Consider the following 18455-nt stretch of genomic DNA (forward strand, 5'->3'; position numbering starts at 1 on the left):
CTATGCAACCTCTCTGAAGCTATTCTGTGGTGGTGGTGGTGGTGGTGGTGAGTAGGGGTTATGTGAGGTGTATGTGTATCCGGGGGTGGGCCCAGGACCACCGGTCATCAAGCTGTGGAAGATCAGGCTGAGGGTCCCGTTGTCCAGGCCTGCAACCTCAGGCCTCAGTAGCAGCTCAGCCTTCTGTTCTGGAGACAGCAGGTGAAGAACCTCCAACTGCAACCCGGAAGACACGGAGAGAAGGAAGGTCAATTCATAGACAGTGTAGGGGAAGTTACTTTTAATTATTACACATGACTTTCAATTAAAAGTAATCATCGTCTTCACTTGGACCACAATAACAAAGGGTGGGTGTAAAAATGTATCTGTCACCCCCCAGACGTTACGTTTCGCGTCTGGAGGAGCAAGCCGGTAATTCAAACTATACCGTTGACGTTTAATTGTTGTTTTGTTTTCGTTTTTTTATCCCAAGAGAACAGTCGAATAATTACAGTTACAAAAATATAAGCCTGTATTTGGCCTCCCAAAAGATGCATAACAAAGAGGCATCAAATAGAACAAATAGACCAATTCCAATATTTATTTTGTGAACGTGAACACAGCTTCTGAACCATTCCTTAGCTCCATGATTACTGAACTAAATATTGGACCCAATCGTCACAAGACACACAATATGTACAAGATTTTCATACGAAAATGGCTTTTTTTAGAGACACAAATGAGGAGGAAATCAACTTTGTTATTGACTTTTCTCTATCCCAGCAACACACTCTCGCGAGATTTGGGAAGATATCTGAAGGGTCCATCTGCAGTCTGACAGACAAGACATAGAGGGCGCTGTCCCTTACTTTTTTTTTAACTCTATGCTCTTCATCAATCATTATGGACATATTAAACATTAAATTAAATGTGTGTTCCAATGCTCAATAATATAATCATGACATTTTGCTGAACATTCGTGGTAAAATATATACCATATAAATAAAAGGCCCTGTTACAATGTTGAGCAGAAACAGGAGCAGTAAACCCGAACCAAACCCGCACCCTAACCCTAACCGCACGCGGATGCCACATAGTCGGAGAAAAGGTCTGTCGGATTAACGCATGCCTCCCGCGGCCATGGGGGTCCAAGGAATCCATCGTCACATAGTAGTTCACAGTCCAGTCCCCAGTGGTGTTGAAGATCTCAAAAAAAAAGATTGTTAAAGCAAACTTGCCTTCTTTTTTTTACCTTATTGTTCTGATCTGAGATATTGTGAGGAGACAATACCCTGTGTATATAGAGTAAATGGCATATCTGCTATTTGCAAACAAGTTGTAAATACTCAGAAGACATTTCACGTTTTCCTTATATTATGATGTCATGTTTTGTGAGTATAAGATTCAGCACCTATTTTCCCCAGCCTGATAATAGATATTAAATACCTTGTAATGTACTTGGGAATGTCTCACCATATAATACATGTGGAACCATTACGATACTTGTTGACCTGGCTAGTAGCTGGGTTGAAGCCATACCATTTTGTATATTGTAAAATAGATACTCCCCAGCATATCAGGCACATCAATGTTACTGAATGGAGTCAATACCACAATGAAAAACTATTGTTTAGCCTACATTGTGACAGACTTGTCATCACCAGGCAGGAGTTTTGGATAAGCTCTAATGTCCATGTAGATTGCTTCACAATTGTACACACAGTAGAGGGATTGATTGTCCAGCAGGCAGAGATTATAGTCTGACAACAATTTCAATTACAAGCTTTGACTCTTGCATGGATCAAACTGTTAAGTGTATAAGTTGGTCAAATAAATTAAAACACCAGATTGTAGAAGGCAAAAATTATTGTCAGTTAAATAAACAACTTTTGTGTATTATGTTCATATGTGTATGGGCTTAGGCATTAATGAGAGGTTACATTCCAAAGTTTCACTTTTTGTTCAGCTTTAGTAGTGAAGAACCCTTCTGATCGTGAATAGTAATTAAAAAAAAAAAAAAAAACACATCTGTATTCATTGTAAATGTTAAATACATGTGACTAAATACATTACCAAACATATAGATTCACTTTTCAAACACATGGTAAAAAGAATAATAAGTAGAGACAAAGCAGAGCAGATATAGTTTAAAGTATTTATTAACACAATTGTATTATTGGTACCTTTACTGTAAGCAACACCATCAATATATTTGGTATAATGTCCTATCAATTATTGTTATTATAGTTGTTGTTATTATGATTATATATGTAATAATAGTATGGTTATATTTTATGATTCTATATATAGGTTAATTATAGTTATTAGTGATGATTATACAATTATATATTATGGTAACTATTACAATGCCTGTAAACAGTTTATTATTGACAGATATATTATTGATGCTATAATGATTATTATTACTGTTATTATCCAAAATTATATTCTAACTTTTAAGTAAATTCAGCCAATTTAGGAGTGCACGGGAAAAACATTCTTGCACGGAAAAAAAAATAGAGGATGACTTTTGAAAAGCTCACCTGCCCCTGGCAGTCGGGCAGGCGTTAGTGTCAACCCCTGGGTGACTTACAAGGGATTGCACGTTTGTCAATCACAATGAAGTACTTGTGAATCACACTCTTCTGGGTACCCACAGCAAGCAGATAGGGTTGAAGGCTCTCTGTGATGCTGTCCAGATGCCCCTGGACACTGGTCCCAGTCTGTGAAAAGAGAACTTTATTAGTCTTGCTATTAAAAAAATAGTCACCGTTTGCAAACAGTTTAGAGCCGGATCGCAATGGGATGTTTTGGTCACGATTAGGTAGCCTCCAGAATCACTTTTATTGCCACAATATGCAAGATGAACCATAACGACATTTTCTGCTGTATAATTTATATTCTGCAAAATGTAAAGGACCCCCCAAAATGATATGAATTTGGCCGCGGACCCCCGTCTCAAAATATTTTGAGACCCTAACCCTAACCCAGAAGCAAAGATTTGAGTTATTGTTCGCTTTAAAAGAATATATATTTTCAAAAAAATAGCAGATCTACAAGCTCATAGCGCGGCACTCGGTGCCGCGCTATGAGCTTGTATATCTGCTATTTTTGAATAGTCAAAGTGCAAAACAATGCTTTTTAGCTCAAATGAAAAAGTGACACAGATGCTTCCTCAGGTCTTAGTGGGTTAATGCAAGGCAGTTGAAGAGCCACATACATACATACATACAGCCACATATACAATGGCCTCACGACACTGGGTTTCTGTGGTTAGCTGGTTTTCCTCACAGACGGGAGCTCTGTCGCCAGCATTTGGACCACCTGTAACAGTGTAGAAACCACATATACTGCTGCAATACTTTCCACTGATATGCATTTACTATAAGGATCCATCTTCACAGTTGCTAGACAGTGGACTGGGGGTAAACATGACATGTTGCACTGGTTCTTCCTGTGTGTGTGTGTGTGTGTGTGTGTGTGTGTGTGTGTGTGTGTGTGTGTGTGTGTGTGTGTGTGTGTGTGTGTGTGTGTGAACATGTGACTTCCCCCTAACTACAATCAAAATCACACACCCGTCAGTGGCTGAACATTTCTGCTCTTTTCTTGTCCGTCTGATGCTTCTTTTTGAAGTGATTTCACTCGCCATGCCAGAAACCCACTCCCTTCTACTGGACTGTAATACTGTTCCTAAAACACAAGAAGAAAAGAGGGGGGAAATGAGCATGTTTAAATGTGCGTTAGACTGGTGTTTTATGTACTTACATAGCCCAAATTTCCCTGGGGATCGGCCAGGTATGGGAATAAGGCAGTGATGCCCTGTGCATAGTCCTCTTTAACGCGCCTTGAAGGACTCGTCCTACAGTACACACACACACACACACACACACACACACACACACACACACACACACACACGTATGAGATCCAAACAAAAGTATTGCTGTGCTGCCTTCTGCAAAAAGGAGGATTTTGGCCTGCACCAAGTACAACCAAAATTGTGTATTGGGTGCATAATTTTTAGGTGACAACATACCCATGTTCACTTAACATGTGTGCAACCAATATCTTCACCATGTCGCGTCTTCTGGTATCCGTTAGGCTTTTTGTCCGAGCATACTCGGTAAGGATCCTCTCTCCGCCAGGTCTGTCCTTCAGAATTTTTTCAACCATCTAAGTGGAAGTAAAAAAAAGGAGGGGAAACACAGGGATAGACAGTAATATTTTAAAGCACTGGTCAGGGTTCCCACACATTTTTACCTGGTCATTTTCAAAACTTTTCCATAACTTTTTCACCCTATTTCCAGGCCTATATCAATCGTATGGTGGCAATAATGAGGCTCTTACTCCATCAATGCCCCAAGACAGACCTCGAGCAAAGGCGTCACATGACAGAACAGATCTACAAGCTAACAACGTTTGTTCTTAGCTTGTAGATGTATTATTTTTGTTCCGTGATGTTCTGTATAATAGGCAGCTCTCACGCAGCACTGCATTTTACCATGTTACATATTTCATGAAATGTTAGACATGTTTTTTATGAACAAAATCAATAGCCAAAAACTATGTATATCCAAACATCTTCCAAAACATTTGATGAATTCCAATTTTTTTCCAGGCGTGGCAGACAGTTTTTCTCATTTCAAAATATATCCAGGAAATTCATGACCGTGGGAATCCTGTTATTAACTGTAAAAGTACATAAAGAAATACATTCCCGGTTGTCAGGGCAAACACTCTAAGAGAAGTTGTCAAACAACATTTACCTGTATGTGGAATGGTCATTGTGAAAAATATATCAGTGAAAGATTATATCAAAAAGCAGCTTTTTGTTTAATTGAAAACATATTTTACAGGGTAGATTGGGGTTCCCAGAGATGAAGAATTGACCCCAGAGATGAATTGCATCAAATGGGGGTCTGTGGCCTAGTGCACATAAAAATTAGGGGGGGGGGGGGGTCCTTGAAATTCAAAGGTTTGAGAATCACTGACCCGTACAGACAGTAGAATGGGTGTATGTGTACCTGTGGTCCAAACATGACAGCGGCGGGTGCTCCCATCACGTCCGTTCCGGGCATGCGGCGACGGATCTTCTTGCAGAACTGTCTGATGTCGGAGCAGGAGGTGTCCAGGTCCTTCAGCAGGATGCAGAGGCTGGAGCTCTCCTGACCGGCGGTCAGGAAGGCCCGCAGGCGAGCCGACTCCACTGCCACACAGTCCAGGCCACTCTGGATGAACTGAGACACACCCATGGATTAAAGCAAAATACAATCTCACGACTGAAAAAGGTTTGTATGACCAAGTCGTAATGTGTGATTTGTGAAACAGTCGCATTGAGAGCATAGGTGTGCAACATGATGCCATAGAAGACATGCTGGCTTCTATGGAATACAAATAACTGAAATCAGTCGTGGCGAGAACTTGAATCCATGCACACCAGGCACTTATTCTCTCTCTCCATTCCCCTGTATCTCAGGGGCGCCCACCCTCTAGAGCCTGGTTCTGCCCAAGGTTTCTTCCCAATAACCACATGAACCCTATTCTGGGGCAAACATTTGATGACAATGTATTTCAGTGTAGAGCGAAAACAGGAGTGGCTCTAGAATAGAGTTCTTGGGAATCCAGTCAACTAAGTATAGGGTTTAAGTGGTTAAAAGGAGAGTTTTTTCCTTGCCACTGTTGCCAAATGTTCTCTCAGGGGGGGAAACGTTGGGTCTCTGCTCTATATGTAAACTGTCTTGAGACAATTTGTTAAATTTGACTATAGTGCCAAATCAGCAATCAACAGAATAAAAAAAAAACACCAAATTACAAAATAAACCTCCTTAGTCTTATTTTGTTAGATCCGTTTGTCTTTACAGTTGCAGTGTACGTAGCTTGCTTTCGGCTTTAACGGGCAAGGGTGTGACCGCATTAAAGGTGCAGCAGACAGCAGCAAACACCAACAAAAAATAAATAAAGATAAAATAAAATCACAAGGCGTTGAAATACCTTGATGTGGTCAGCCAGCTGCACGGTGCAGTCCTCTGTGAGCTCCGCCAGGTGGATGCTGTACAGATGCTGGAGGACACAACAGTAGTGAGTTACTTACAGACAAGTAACAAGCATGAATACGTTGAATGCGTATTAATGCAGACCGGGCACATGCACACTTTTTCCATGGAGAGAGAGACACACACACACACACACACACACACACACACACACACACACACACACACACACACACACACACACACACACACACACACACACACACACACACACACACACACACACACACACACACACACACACACACACAAATGTGTGCATGTTTTAAATGCTAGATGGCAGCCTAGAGGTCCTGTATTGTTGTTACCTGGTAGTATTTGATGGCCTTGGTGAGTGGCTCCACTTGAATGGTCTCATCCAGCTGGTCTTTGTGCAGCAGGTCGATGAAGTAGTCCAGAGAGCGCTCGTGGACGCTCATTTCAGAGTACAGCGTGCCCATCCTCTTCAACACCTCCACACTACAGCCACTCATAGCCCTGGGTGAGAGGAGGACATGACAATGGAAGGACAGATAATGTTAGAAGTGGCGAGAGTGGAGAGACCGATAACGTTAAGGTTTTTGTGATACACAGGACGCTCAAAAGTAATGCATTAAGTGTGTTTTCAAACCAGTAGTGCGTTTGCTTTGTTCAGATTCAGGGACCAATATGATACAATGTTGCACTTTCCCTTGCAGCAAAAATAGCAGATTGTTGTGAGCTTGTAGAATTGCTAGTTTCACTATTCGTCATACGGTATGACGGTAAGTATGCAGGGCTTAAGTAGTTAACAGAGGACAAAACTACGAGCGAGAAAAGTTGTCTCTCATTGGACTGAATTTTTATTGAAGATGTTCAATACATTGGGAATAAAGGTGTTCAGTTCTGGATAGCAACATGGAGCATTACCAGAATCTTTTAATTTATTTGGAATCTTGTTATAAAGTTTTAGCATGGTGGGTATTCTCCAATGACAACATTCCCAATTTAGTCTCTCATGTGCGATAGTCACTCACTGTTCATATTTGTGCAGAGTGGCCTGCAGCAGGCCCAGGGAGTAGACCAGTCCTGAGGCGAAGCTGAGCTGCTCTCCACGGGATCCCCTCATCGTGGTTCCCTGCAGGGGGTCACCGTTCAGGTCAAACTTCTCCTGGGCCTGCTTGCTGATCAACTCCGCCTGCAGGGGAAATGACACACGGACATGTTGGGAACAGGTGGTAAGCAGAGCCTGAGCGATACATCGGTTGGCTGATATATGGCCATTGTTTTACTTATTTGTCGACGATCAGTATTGTAATTATGCAGCCGATGTGTCCCAATGTTTTACCACTTTCAACAGAGTGTCCCTATTTGGGCATGTCATTTTAAGTGAACATTAACAAACGTTTTCAAAACAATAACAACAATAGTCGATCTACAAGCTCACGACACATTGTGAGCTTGTAGATAGGCTATTTCTGAAAATGTATGAACAGGGCTTATGTTGTTAAACATTAAAATACTTTTTTTTACAAAAGATCGGTCAAAGATTAGTGGTCTAGGACTCTCCAAAATCAGGATCGAACCCATGTGGCATTGGTCAGACTATTTTTTTCGTTTTTTTGCAGATCACACACACCTTGCAGATGAGCCTTGGAATGAGCAGCAGCACCAGGATACAGTCGTGGTCTCCCCCATGGCGGAGGAAGGACTCAGGCATGAAGGCGGTGAGGAGGGACACCTGGCGGTTAGCCTGGCCCACCTCCATCTTCCTCAGTTCCATCTCGATGGCCTGGAAGACACACAGTCAAGGTTGGGTATAGAAGTTAGGAACCATATCCAAACTGCCAGGTACCCATGAAAATGAAGGAATCGGAATTGATAAATATCGTAATAATTTTAGGATCCAGAAATTATTATCCTAATTTTATGATATGAGAACTATTCATTACTCTTACTCTTCTTAAACTTTTATTAATGTAAAACTTTTAAACTAAAAGTCCATTGATGCCATTAACAAGAATTATGATCACGTAAGCCTAGTGCTCAGTTAAACTGGATACAACCTTTTCCAATCCATTTCTTTCCAGTATGGATTGGCTTGAGTTTTGTGGTAGTGGTACCAAAGTGTCACTTTAGACATTTTATTGTCATTGGATTGATTCAAATCCCCATCAACTCCCAATCAGATTCCTAGCATTCTGACATTCGTCTCAGCCGTACCTTGGCATAAGCTTTGGTCTCTGCAAACTTTGTCTTGAAATCAAACATCTCTGCAGGAGGATAAAGCAGGACCTGCTCAGCGTTGGCATTCTGCTGGTTGGTCAGCTCTCTGTTGGTCTCCTGGTGCACACAGGGAAAAGCACACACAGACAGCAGTGAGCAATGTGCATTTACTGACGACCTACTGATAATCATAGCAGCTCACTTCTCATTCCTGTGTGTGTGTGTGTGTGTGTGTGTGTGTGTGTGTGTGTGTGTGTGTGTGTGTGTGTGTGTGTGTGTGTGTGTGTGTTTATGAATATACTTGAGGGCCACGTGTCCCCATAAGTATAGTAGAAATTGACCTTGTGAAGGCCATTTTCCTGGACACCACAAGAGAATTTGTTAACAAAGACTTTTAGAGCCAAGGTTACAATTAGGAAAAGATTCAGGTTGGGGTCAGAATTAGGATTTAGAGTTATAGGTTCAGGGTTACAAACGGCAAAAAAACTCATGGGGGAAAAATGCATTTAAAACGAAAATCCATCCTAAAATGTTGCGGTAAGTAAGTATAGTAGTACAACGTGTATGTGTGTAGTGATCTATGCACCTGCAGGCTGGCAGTGAGCTTTCTGTACTTGTTGATGGTCTGCTGGTAATCGGCCATGGTCTCCTGGGCAGCCTCAACTCTCTTGTGGGCATCGCGGACCTTTCCCCCCCGCTCATGTCCAGCTGCTCACTCAGCTGTGTGTGTGTGTGTGTGTGTGTGTGTGTGTGTGTGTGTGTGTGTGTGTGTGTGTGTGTGTGTGTGTGTGTGTGTGTGTGTGTGTGTGTGTGTGTGTGTGTGTGTGTGTGTGTGAGTGTGTGTGTGTGTGTGTGTGTGTGTGTGTGTGTGTGTGTGTGTGTGTGTGTGTGTCTCTCTCCATGGAAAAAGTGTGCATGTGCCCGGTCTGCATCTCAGTCTCCCTGCCGTTCTCCTGGAGCTCGTCGTTCATGTCATTAATGGCCTCCTGTTGGGAGGACAGAAGAGGGGACCGACCGTCATGTGTGGTAGTATACACATTGTAAGGCGTAGAACAAAGCCAAATGCAGTGGTGGAAGGAGTACTCAAATCTTTTTACTTAAGTAAAATGATCAATACTACAATGCAGGAAAACTGTTACAAGCTAAAGTCTGGTATTCAAAATTTACTTGGGTAAAACTACAAAAGTAGTGGCATCAAAATGTACTTAAGGGATAGTTCATGCCCAAAATTACGTTTTCTATCGATTACTCACCGGCAGCGGTTCTGTACGGAGATACAAAGAATCTCCTTTGTGTCTCCATACGGAACTGCTGCCGGTCATCAAATTATTGGCTTAGGAATGCGACGGAAAGTTATTTTCGGGGTAAACTATTCCTTTAAAATACCAAAAGTAAAAGTATTCCTTATGCAGAATGTCCCATTTTAAGTTTTCAAAATGTATACCGGTACAAATCTTTTGAAAATAGCAGATCTACAAGCTCACAACGTCTCACCTCGTGCCACGCTGCAAGCTTGTACAACAATTTGGGGGTCCTTGACATGAAAAGGTTTGAGAACCACTGAGAGGGCGTTTCTACTCCAGGTCCAGGTTCCTCTCCGTCAGGGTCTCCACCATCTCCTCTGACCCCAGCGCAGCATCCACCTGTGACACACACACACACACACACACACACACACACACACACACACACACACACACACACACACACACACACACACACACACACACACACACACACACACACACACACACACATTACAAGAGGCACATGGTTTGAAAGTCAGGTACAATTATCCATATCCATTTAAATGTCACTTCACCCAATCCCATTCACTAATATCTGCAAATTTGACAGAATGACATCCATATCGGCAAAGGAAACCTGTTTAACCCAAATGGTTTGCCTCTTACAATTTTTCATCACTTTGTATTGTTTTTCTTTTGCTGTGCTTTTGTTCTTTTAAACATTCTATTTTTTTGACAATATCAGCATCAGCAAATACAATATTTAACCACTTTCATTCAACGTCCCGTCCCAATTTTGGGCATGTAAGTGAGAATTTTAGGGCTTAAGTGGTTAAATAAAATTAAGTTCATGTGTATTGCATACTTAGCTGTTTGATTGTTCATTGCATAATTAAAGTGTGTAAAATGTATTATTAAAGTAGTTTAGATATGGTGAAATAGTAAACTAGAACATGTTACCCCTTAAAAACGGGAAAGGATCTGTGTCATTTTAGATTTTATCTGCCATTTTTTAACATTTTTGAAAGATCTTGGAAAAACTACTGGTTTAGAAGGCATTTGCAGAATCGGCCTCAGGTCTTAACGATAAAGAGCATTAGTCATCTTTTTAAAGAAAAAGATGAAATCATCTTCATTTTAAGCATGTGGTTCATATCCTATACAGGAGAAGACAGTACCCCCTCTTCAAAATGATAGTGATTCGCTCTAACTGTCCGTACCTGTTCTTTCAGCTCATCGATAGTTGCCTCGGCTAGTCCTCTTGGAGTTTCTCCTTCTGGCTCCTCACAGTGTCCAGCTCCACGTTCTTCTTCTCCGTCTGCTTCTGCAGCTTCACGTGCTCCTGCTTCTCTGACGAGGACAGGTCACGCGTCCTGTGAACATAACAGGGGGGTTAACAACTTACAATTAGAGATGTAACCGATACCATTTTTTCCCTTACCGATCCCCATAACTTGCGCATCTCATTTAAACAAATCTAGGACAGTGGTTCTCAAAGTGGGGTTCAGGGACTATCTGGGTTCCTTGAGGGGGTTCCAAATAGACCCTTACAGGTCTGAGAGTATATCATTTGTACACTCTCAGGTAAATAGTACAAGTAAGAGTATAAAACAGTCGTGCAACATCAATTGAAGAAATCAAAATATGAATGAAATATCATGTAATTTATGTGGTATCGGAATGGCATCCTCGCCAATACAGATACCAGCATTTTAGGCAGTATCGGCAGCTTTTCCGATACAAGTATCGGTACAACTCTGCTTACAATTTGACAGGGAGGCAATGCCATAACCAGACTATGTCTTGTTATTGTAAAAGTACAATGTGCGTGTGTCCGAGGCAGCAGAGGACACCTACATATCATTTAAGTCAGGTGGTTTATTTTTAAACCACTTGCTTTTGTGGATAATGGTTATTATGACTATCATGCTGTTGTCAAGTCATTCCTGATTGGAAACCATTTGGGTCAACTGCTGTTGTTTTTAAACAGATGTACACATTTTGACTGACCTGACCAAGGCCTCCTTCAGCCTGCCCTTCTGCTCCTCCAACTGTTTGACATGGTAGCTGGAGGCCGCGCCGTCTGTACCTGGAAGGACAGCATGATGAGAGGAACCCGGTAGAGGTGGGAGAGAAAGATACACACAGGGAGATAGGGTTGATAGAGAGAGAGTCAGAGAGAGAGAAAGAATGAGAGAGACAGCAAGGAACCATTGGACAGAGACAGGGGTGGATGGGAGAGAAAGAGAGACAGATACAAACCATTAAGAAACACGTGCACATACATTTTTGAGCAGTGATTATCAACCTTTATCATTTTGAGGACCCCCAGTTTGTTTTGCATGAGGTCGCGGACCCCCATCTCATACGATTCTCATCTCTGGGAGCCCAATCTACATGGCAAGGCATCAGTCTGAGTGTGTAAATGGAACCAAATGGACCACTACGGGTCCATTTGGTTCCCGCTATAGACTCTGAGTTTAAGACCCATTAAGGGTCGATTTGGTTCCTAGCAATCAATCAAGCTGGGGACCCCCTGGAACCCCCCCAAGGACCCCTTCAAGTTCCTCAGTCTGGTCCTACAGGCCACTACATTTGGTGGCCAAGTATATTTAAGGAAATTGGAATGGAATTGCTTGCATAGGGGCTCACTGAATCTAGCAATAATGTTGACATAACAAGTGTGATTAGCAAGAGAGGAATGTTTGTGGCAAGTGTAATGTAAAAAGCTCACACTAGATACGGAAGGATCCACACACCAACAAAGTTCTTCCTCAGACACTTTCTCTCTTTTACTTACATTGGGCGTATAGAAACAAAGATCATTTCAAAGTACAAGAATATACCTGTGTGACATTTTAGGTTAGCCAGGACTGTATGGACGAGGCTATAAGGCTCCATGTTGATAAGCAACAGAACTCACCTTCAGGATTTGGGTCTTGGGGTGAACAAATCTCCAACACACCAAGGTCTGGTTTCTTTATAAAAAAACTGAAACGCCTCCTCGTCAACTTCAGTGTTCAAGTCATCATAGACTTTTAAGTCTGAGGTACTAGGAATTTCAAATTTCTTGGCAACTGAAGACAAAACAAGATTGCACAAGCTTATTGATAAATCTGTTGTGCAATTGATTTAATTTGTATTAACACTTAGCCTGCCCTAATTATTTCAGATTTTTTGCTGTTGTCTGCCAGAGATTTTTCATTGAAATTAAAAAAGTACTCAGGAGCCGAGATACAGAATTTTTAAGTTTTCAGTCAACAGAAATTGAGTTAATGTGTCATAAAAATTGATTAAAATAGCCACAGAAAATTCAATCATATGAAGAAGATTGACAGCCCTACTGAAGACATTGAATCACTCTATCCTAAATAAAATGGATTGTGCCTTGTACTGTACACCCAGCATGTTGTTGCATATGACAGTGGTTCTCAATTTGTCATGTCAAGGACCCCCCAAATTGACAATTAGCCCACAGACCCCCATTTGAAAAGATATGCCAGGGACCCCCATAATAAGAAGACTTTTACGGCTCTAGCAGTGATTCTCAACCATTTTAATATCAAGGACCCCCATTTAATGGCATGTCTATCTCTGGGACCCCAATTTATATTGTAAAATCAATGTTAAGACAGTGTAAAAATGGAACCAAATGGACCCTAATCATTTGTACACCATCAATGGCATTGGGCATGCTGTGGAACAATATTTCACTCACCACACTCCAGAAATGATGTAAAAGACAGTGGTCCCTCAAAGCAGATGTATTTCTGCCGGTCAAGATGTTTCACACGTACAGCATGCATGCTTTGAAGGAGAAAACATAATAATGTTACTAAGACGATATAGGGTACAACAACTCATGCAGTATGAGGAGTGTTACAATTAGAAACTATTACAAAAGCACTATCTACAGGCAGGCTATCTAGCAGTGGTGTAAAGTAACAAAGTACATTTACTTAAGTACCGGTACTGTACTTAAGTACAATTTTGAGGTATTTGTACTTTACTTGAGTATTTCAAATATACTATTGTAATTACTTTTACTCCACTACATCTCAGAGGCAAATATTGTACTTTTACTCCACTACATTTTAGCCCTACTTTATAAATATGCTACTTGAAAATAGCAGATCTACAAGCTCATGAGCTTGTAAATCTGCTATTTTTCAAACATTCTAGTACTTTAAGTATATTCTATGTTTGATAAACACAGAAACACGAGGAGACAAAGAGATGTTGAGCTCTCTCAGATGCCTCACCTGTCTTTAGCGACTTTCTTCTCCTTGTCCTTGTCCTCTTCCTTGTCTTTGTCCTGGTCAGTGACGATGTCCGACACCAGTTTGAGGCCACGTTCTGTGATGGACACAATCTTCTGGATAGCTTGGAGTTCATCCTCTGAGGCAGTGGCGTGCACAGACATTTTGAGGGGCAGGTGCTCAAGTAAATTATACTTTTTTTGTTTACTTGGTCTGCTCTTTTTTCCCTCTACACCAATACCTCTTTGCCAAAAATAGCCGATCTACAAGCCCACAACGCCGCGCAGCGCGAGGCGTTGTGGGCTTGTAGATCTGCTATTTTTGGCTAAAGTTCTCCTCAGAAAAGGGATGCTAGGTTTCGAGTGGTTATGGTAAAAAGAAAAATCATATCACAAAGATTTGGCGGACCCCCTGTAGTAACTCTGAGGACCCCCTAGGGGTCCCGGACCCCCTGTTGAAGACCCCTGCTGAAATCTGGGAAAAAAAATGAAAAGAAAACACGTTTTTTTTTCTTTTTTTCAAAAGGGCACTTCTGGTCAAGAGGGCAAAGGGCAGGTGCTCTAGCACCACCTAGAGTCTATCTGTGCACGTCCCTGCTCTGAGGGATAAATGGCTGCATGCTTGGTCATTACGCAGCGATCGTCTGAAGAGTCGGGGCGACGAGGCGGCTAAAAGAGAAATGGTGGAAAGAAAACCATTCATTCACAGGACAAGAAAGGAATCGCAATGAAGTTTCAATTTAGTTCATGTAAGAGTATTCCAAAGAGTTACTATTCTCAGTAGGCAATTCTGTCACCAATTACTTTTTAATGACAAAGACATAGTTCTGCAACGAGTTACTTGATTAACAGAACGCAAAACTGCATTCAAATAGTAAAAAATCCCACCCAGTGTGAAGTGGGTGGTGTGTGGTCATCACAACATGACTCACTTTAAAAAAAGGATAAATGACTTTTTTTTAAGTCCATACTGCTATTCATAGGGCTGCACATGTGTCATGTGTTTCGCTAGCCAATCACAGTCCTGAATTTGCAAAGTCAGCCAATCACATTACAGTTAGTGGTGATGACACTAGCTGTAATGTGATTGGCTGACTTTGCAAAAGTATAGATTTGCATTAACAATGGAAGGGTTAGGGGTATACAATGCGTTGTAGACTATTGGCCAATCACGGTGCAGGATTGGTCAGTGTCCAAAACTCACTTATAGGGGGCGGCTACACCGCCCAAAAATCACACCCTGTGTGAAGTGGGCGGTGTGGTCATCACAGTGATGGAAGCTCACTTTTAAAAAAAAGTTTGTTTTTTAAAGTGCATAGTCCTATTTATAGGTTATTAATTTCATCATGTGTCTCGCTAGCCAATCACAGTGCTGAATAGAGTCAGCGGGGGTGTCCAGGGGCCACCCATTGTGGGTGGAAGGGGTGTACAATGGGTGGCCAATCGCAGTGCAGGGTTTGGGGGGTACAATGGGTGGCCAATCACAGTTCAGCAAATGTCAATGTCCCAACCTCACATATAGGGACGGCTACACCGCCCAAAAATTCAGAGGACCCAGGACCTACCACAGGTCCCTGAGGCTGAGGGATGGGCATGCCAGGCCGGACCTCCCAAGAGACCGGGCAGCGCAGGGGGCCCCTGAGGATAGCCTCCGTCGGGCAAACGGCGTCTGTCATCCCAGTGGTGCTCTTCTTCCATGCGTCTCCAGTACATGTCCTCTTCATAACGCCTGGAAAGTTTCAGCAGTTTGGGGAATCAAATTTTCAATCAAAAGTTACCGTAAACTTAGTGAACACCCAACCTCTAATCGTAAATACACACAAAAAATGAATTGATTAACCGATAAGAATTTGCAAATCAAAATTGTGATCATGCAAAAACAAACAAAACATCATTATTAACACACAATCCCATTCAAAGATTCTTAGTATTGGTTTACTTAAAACTGTGACATTCCATTTTACATTTTACTGAGGAGTCACTAGTCCACAGATGCTTTGACTAATGGACAGCATACAAATGCAATAAATCACAATAATAATAATTTAAAAAAAAAAGGAAAACAATGACCGTTTCCATTTGCAAGGGCCAGGAGTGAACTATTGGCCATTTGACTGCATGGTTAAACTAGGTTATACACTTGTTATTCTACAAGGCACAGAACTTCAAGAAATGTTAGGTTTGGAAACGCACGCCCGGTCGCCGTCCATCACTACACAAGTTGGCAGAGACTTATCCAGACATTGGCATGTAGCCTTTGAGTGCAAAGCACGCTCTGTGAAACCAGCTTCACTCTTTATTAGTGATGAGTGTTTGAACCACTTTCAACCTGGTGTCCCTATTTTGGGCACGTCATTATAGGCAGGGGTGCACATAACTGGTGTGCAGGTGCGCATGCGCACCCAAAATAAAAAATGCGTACCACATCAGACGACGCGAGGCGCTTTTGCGTACCAACAGCTGGGACAGGAATTTCCAAGCTTTTATTTTTTAGCAAAAATAAAAAATAAGAAGCTTGGAGATCGAGGCTAGGAATTTACTTCCTGAAGCCACACTCACACAATCACGCTAAAGCACCCGTCGGCCCCATGTACAGCCATTAGGCGCAGGGGTAGAGGACGCATGCTGCACGTGATTGAGTGTTGACTCGCGTCGCCTCGCATCGCCTCGCATTGCCTCGCTGCGTGCACGCAGCCAGCAGCGGCTGTTAGAGGCACTCGTCACCGATGATGAACGCACCGTAATGGTGCAAAATATGCCGTGAACGTCCCAATCTGGCGGATAAAATCAGCGCAGGCTTACCCATTTTGGGCATGCCATTATAGGCAAAGCTTTAAAGACTTAAAAGATATGTTTATCAAAGTTCTAAAATTTTGAAAAATAGTCAATGTATAAAACTTCATAAGACAAGCTGTGAGCTTGTATCCCAAAGTACAAATTAGTGCTTACGTGGTTAAGCCTAATCCATAGGTAAAATGGTGTCGCTGGTCAAAAAGAACTGATCTATGCGAGCAAGTGACACATGATGGTAATACATGGTAGCATAAAATAAATACATTACCTTCTGATGCTTGGCCCCACGGATATGAGCGGCGTAAGCGTCGGCTCCGGTGCAGGAGACGTCACACAGCTCACAGCGGAGCTGGTTCTGGACGCCGCGGGCAGAGCTGCTGGTTCCTCCACTGCTGCTGCTGCTGCTCTGAGACACCTTGAGAGCCGCTTCCTTCTTCTTGTGCTTCTGGCCCTCCAGGTGCTCCTTGTATGTCTGGTTGGAGAGGAAGGGGGGTTACTATTCCTTCATTTGAGACACCATTTGCTTCAAAAGTAGGACGTATAATGCAAGCCAAGCATGGCGTTTCAGCATAAAATCTAATCATGTATTAAGTCGGACAAACCTGCAAAGTTTGTTAAACTAATTTGATCGGTGTAAATGTAGAATTGATATACAGCTTTTCAAGGTTCTCAAACAAGCTTGTAGATCAGGTTTGTTTTTGGTCTATAACAACATGCCCAAAATAGGGAGGCGAGGTTCAAAGTGATCCCCACCAGTCTTTAGGCTTCAAAGACCAAGGACTACAGACACAAGTGTGAGTGTGCTCACCTGCGGGCCTGCACAGCTGATCTTACACACGTCACAGTAGTGGATCTGAGGGGGTTTGGGCGGCTGCTTAGGCCTGAGCTGCTTGCTCTGGAAGGGCGGCTTCTTGGTGAAGGTGCTGCACGTCCACGCTGCTGTAGCGGCTACCGCGGCCACCGCCTGCTTCTGTTGCTGCTGCTGTTTGCTGCTGGTAATATGTGGAGGCAGCAGAGTACACGGCAGCCTCGTAGCCAGAGTAAGACGTACCTATGGAGCAGGAATAGGGGCAGTGATGAAGAAATGCATTTCAATAAAATATATTTTTTAAAGATACCAATAGGCTCTATTCACAGCAGCCATATTATGAAGACATTCACAGGTGTTACCAATGATACTAATGAAGGCTCTGTTCCATTCTGGTCAAACAGAGTCAGGGTGCTGATATTGTGCATGTTGGCTCACTGGAAACACTCTGTTACACCAGTGGGTCTACAGTTGGGGTCCAGGGACCCTCATGGGCTTCCAAATGGCCCCTTGCAGGTGTGTAACTCTGAGAGTGTACAAATGTATGTACATTTGTACACTCTCAGAGTTATGGGGGTCGTGGGAAACCACTGTGCTACACTAAATGGAACAGAGCCTTCATTAGTATCATTGGTAACACCTATGAAAGAAGTGATAATATGGCTGCTGTGCATAGAGCCTATTCTAAGTCTACAAGCCACAGCATCTCAGAAAGAAATCAAATGCGTCAGTGTTTAACACTGGGAACTTTTGGCTTCCTCCTCCATTCTAAAATGTGCAGTCTAGCTAAACTGTGTTTTGAGTGACAAGATTCTGCATCTACGCCCGATGCGACACAACTCGCGTACGTTGAATATTTATGTTCGACTGAAGTGAATTTTGCGCAAGCGAATACGAGCGACAGCCTATGTATGGGGAACGTTGCAAAGTAATGAACACGTTGCATCCATTCAAAATTATTCAAAAATAGCAGATGTACAAGCTCACAGCGCGGCACGAAGTGATGACTGTGAGATTATACATCTGCTATTTTTGAACATTTATTGAGAGATCTTTTAAGTGTAAGTGTAAAACATGTTTTGCTATACAGCTAAAATCTAAAATGACAGATGCTTTCCCGGTTTTAATGGGTT

General features: G+C 42.3%; 1 pseudogene across 1 annotated transcript in view; it reads right to left on the reverse strand.

Annotated features, from left to right (window-relative positions):
* Positions 1 to 18455, reverse strand: part of LOC311060249 — a 24827-nt pseudogene continuing 6372 nt past the window's right edge. The window contains exons 4-22 of the transcript in view: positions 17323 to 17565; positions 16778 to 16986; positions 15287 to 15450; positions 13726 to 13861; positions 13182 to 13270; positions 11474 to 11552; positions 10684 to 10836; positions 9795 to 9859; positions 9470 to 9512; positions 9138 to 9202; positions 8803 to 8931; positions 8214 to 8333; positions 7630 to 7782; positions 7028 to 7188; positions 6341 to 6509; positions 5971 to 6039; positions 5004 to 5216; positions 4054 to 4152; positions 1 to 216 (exon numbers count right to left, since the gene is read on the reverse strand). The product of the transcript in view is annotated as an uncharacterized misc_RNA (transcript). The remainder of the gene's footprint in view (positions 217 to 4053; positions 4153 to 5003; positions 5217 to 5970; positions 6040 to 6340; positions 6510 to 7027; positions 7189 to 7629; positions 7783 to 8213; positions 8334 to 8802; positions 8932 to 9137; positions 9203 to 9469; positions 9513 to 9794; positions 9860 to 10683; positions 10837 to 11473; positions 11553 to 13181; positions 13271 to 13725; positions 13862 to 15286; positions 15451 to 16777; positions 16987 to 17322; positions 17566 to 18455) is intronic.

The sequence above is a fragment of the Gymnoscopelus microlampas genome (assembly GCF_963454915.1).
Source record: "Gymnoscopelus microlampas genome assembly, chromosome: 14".
NCBI lineage: Eukaryota > Metazoa > Chordata > Actinopteri > Myctophiformes > Myctophidae > Gymnoscopelus > Gymnoscopelus microlampas.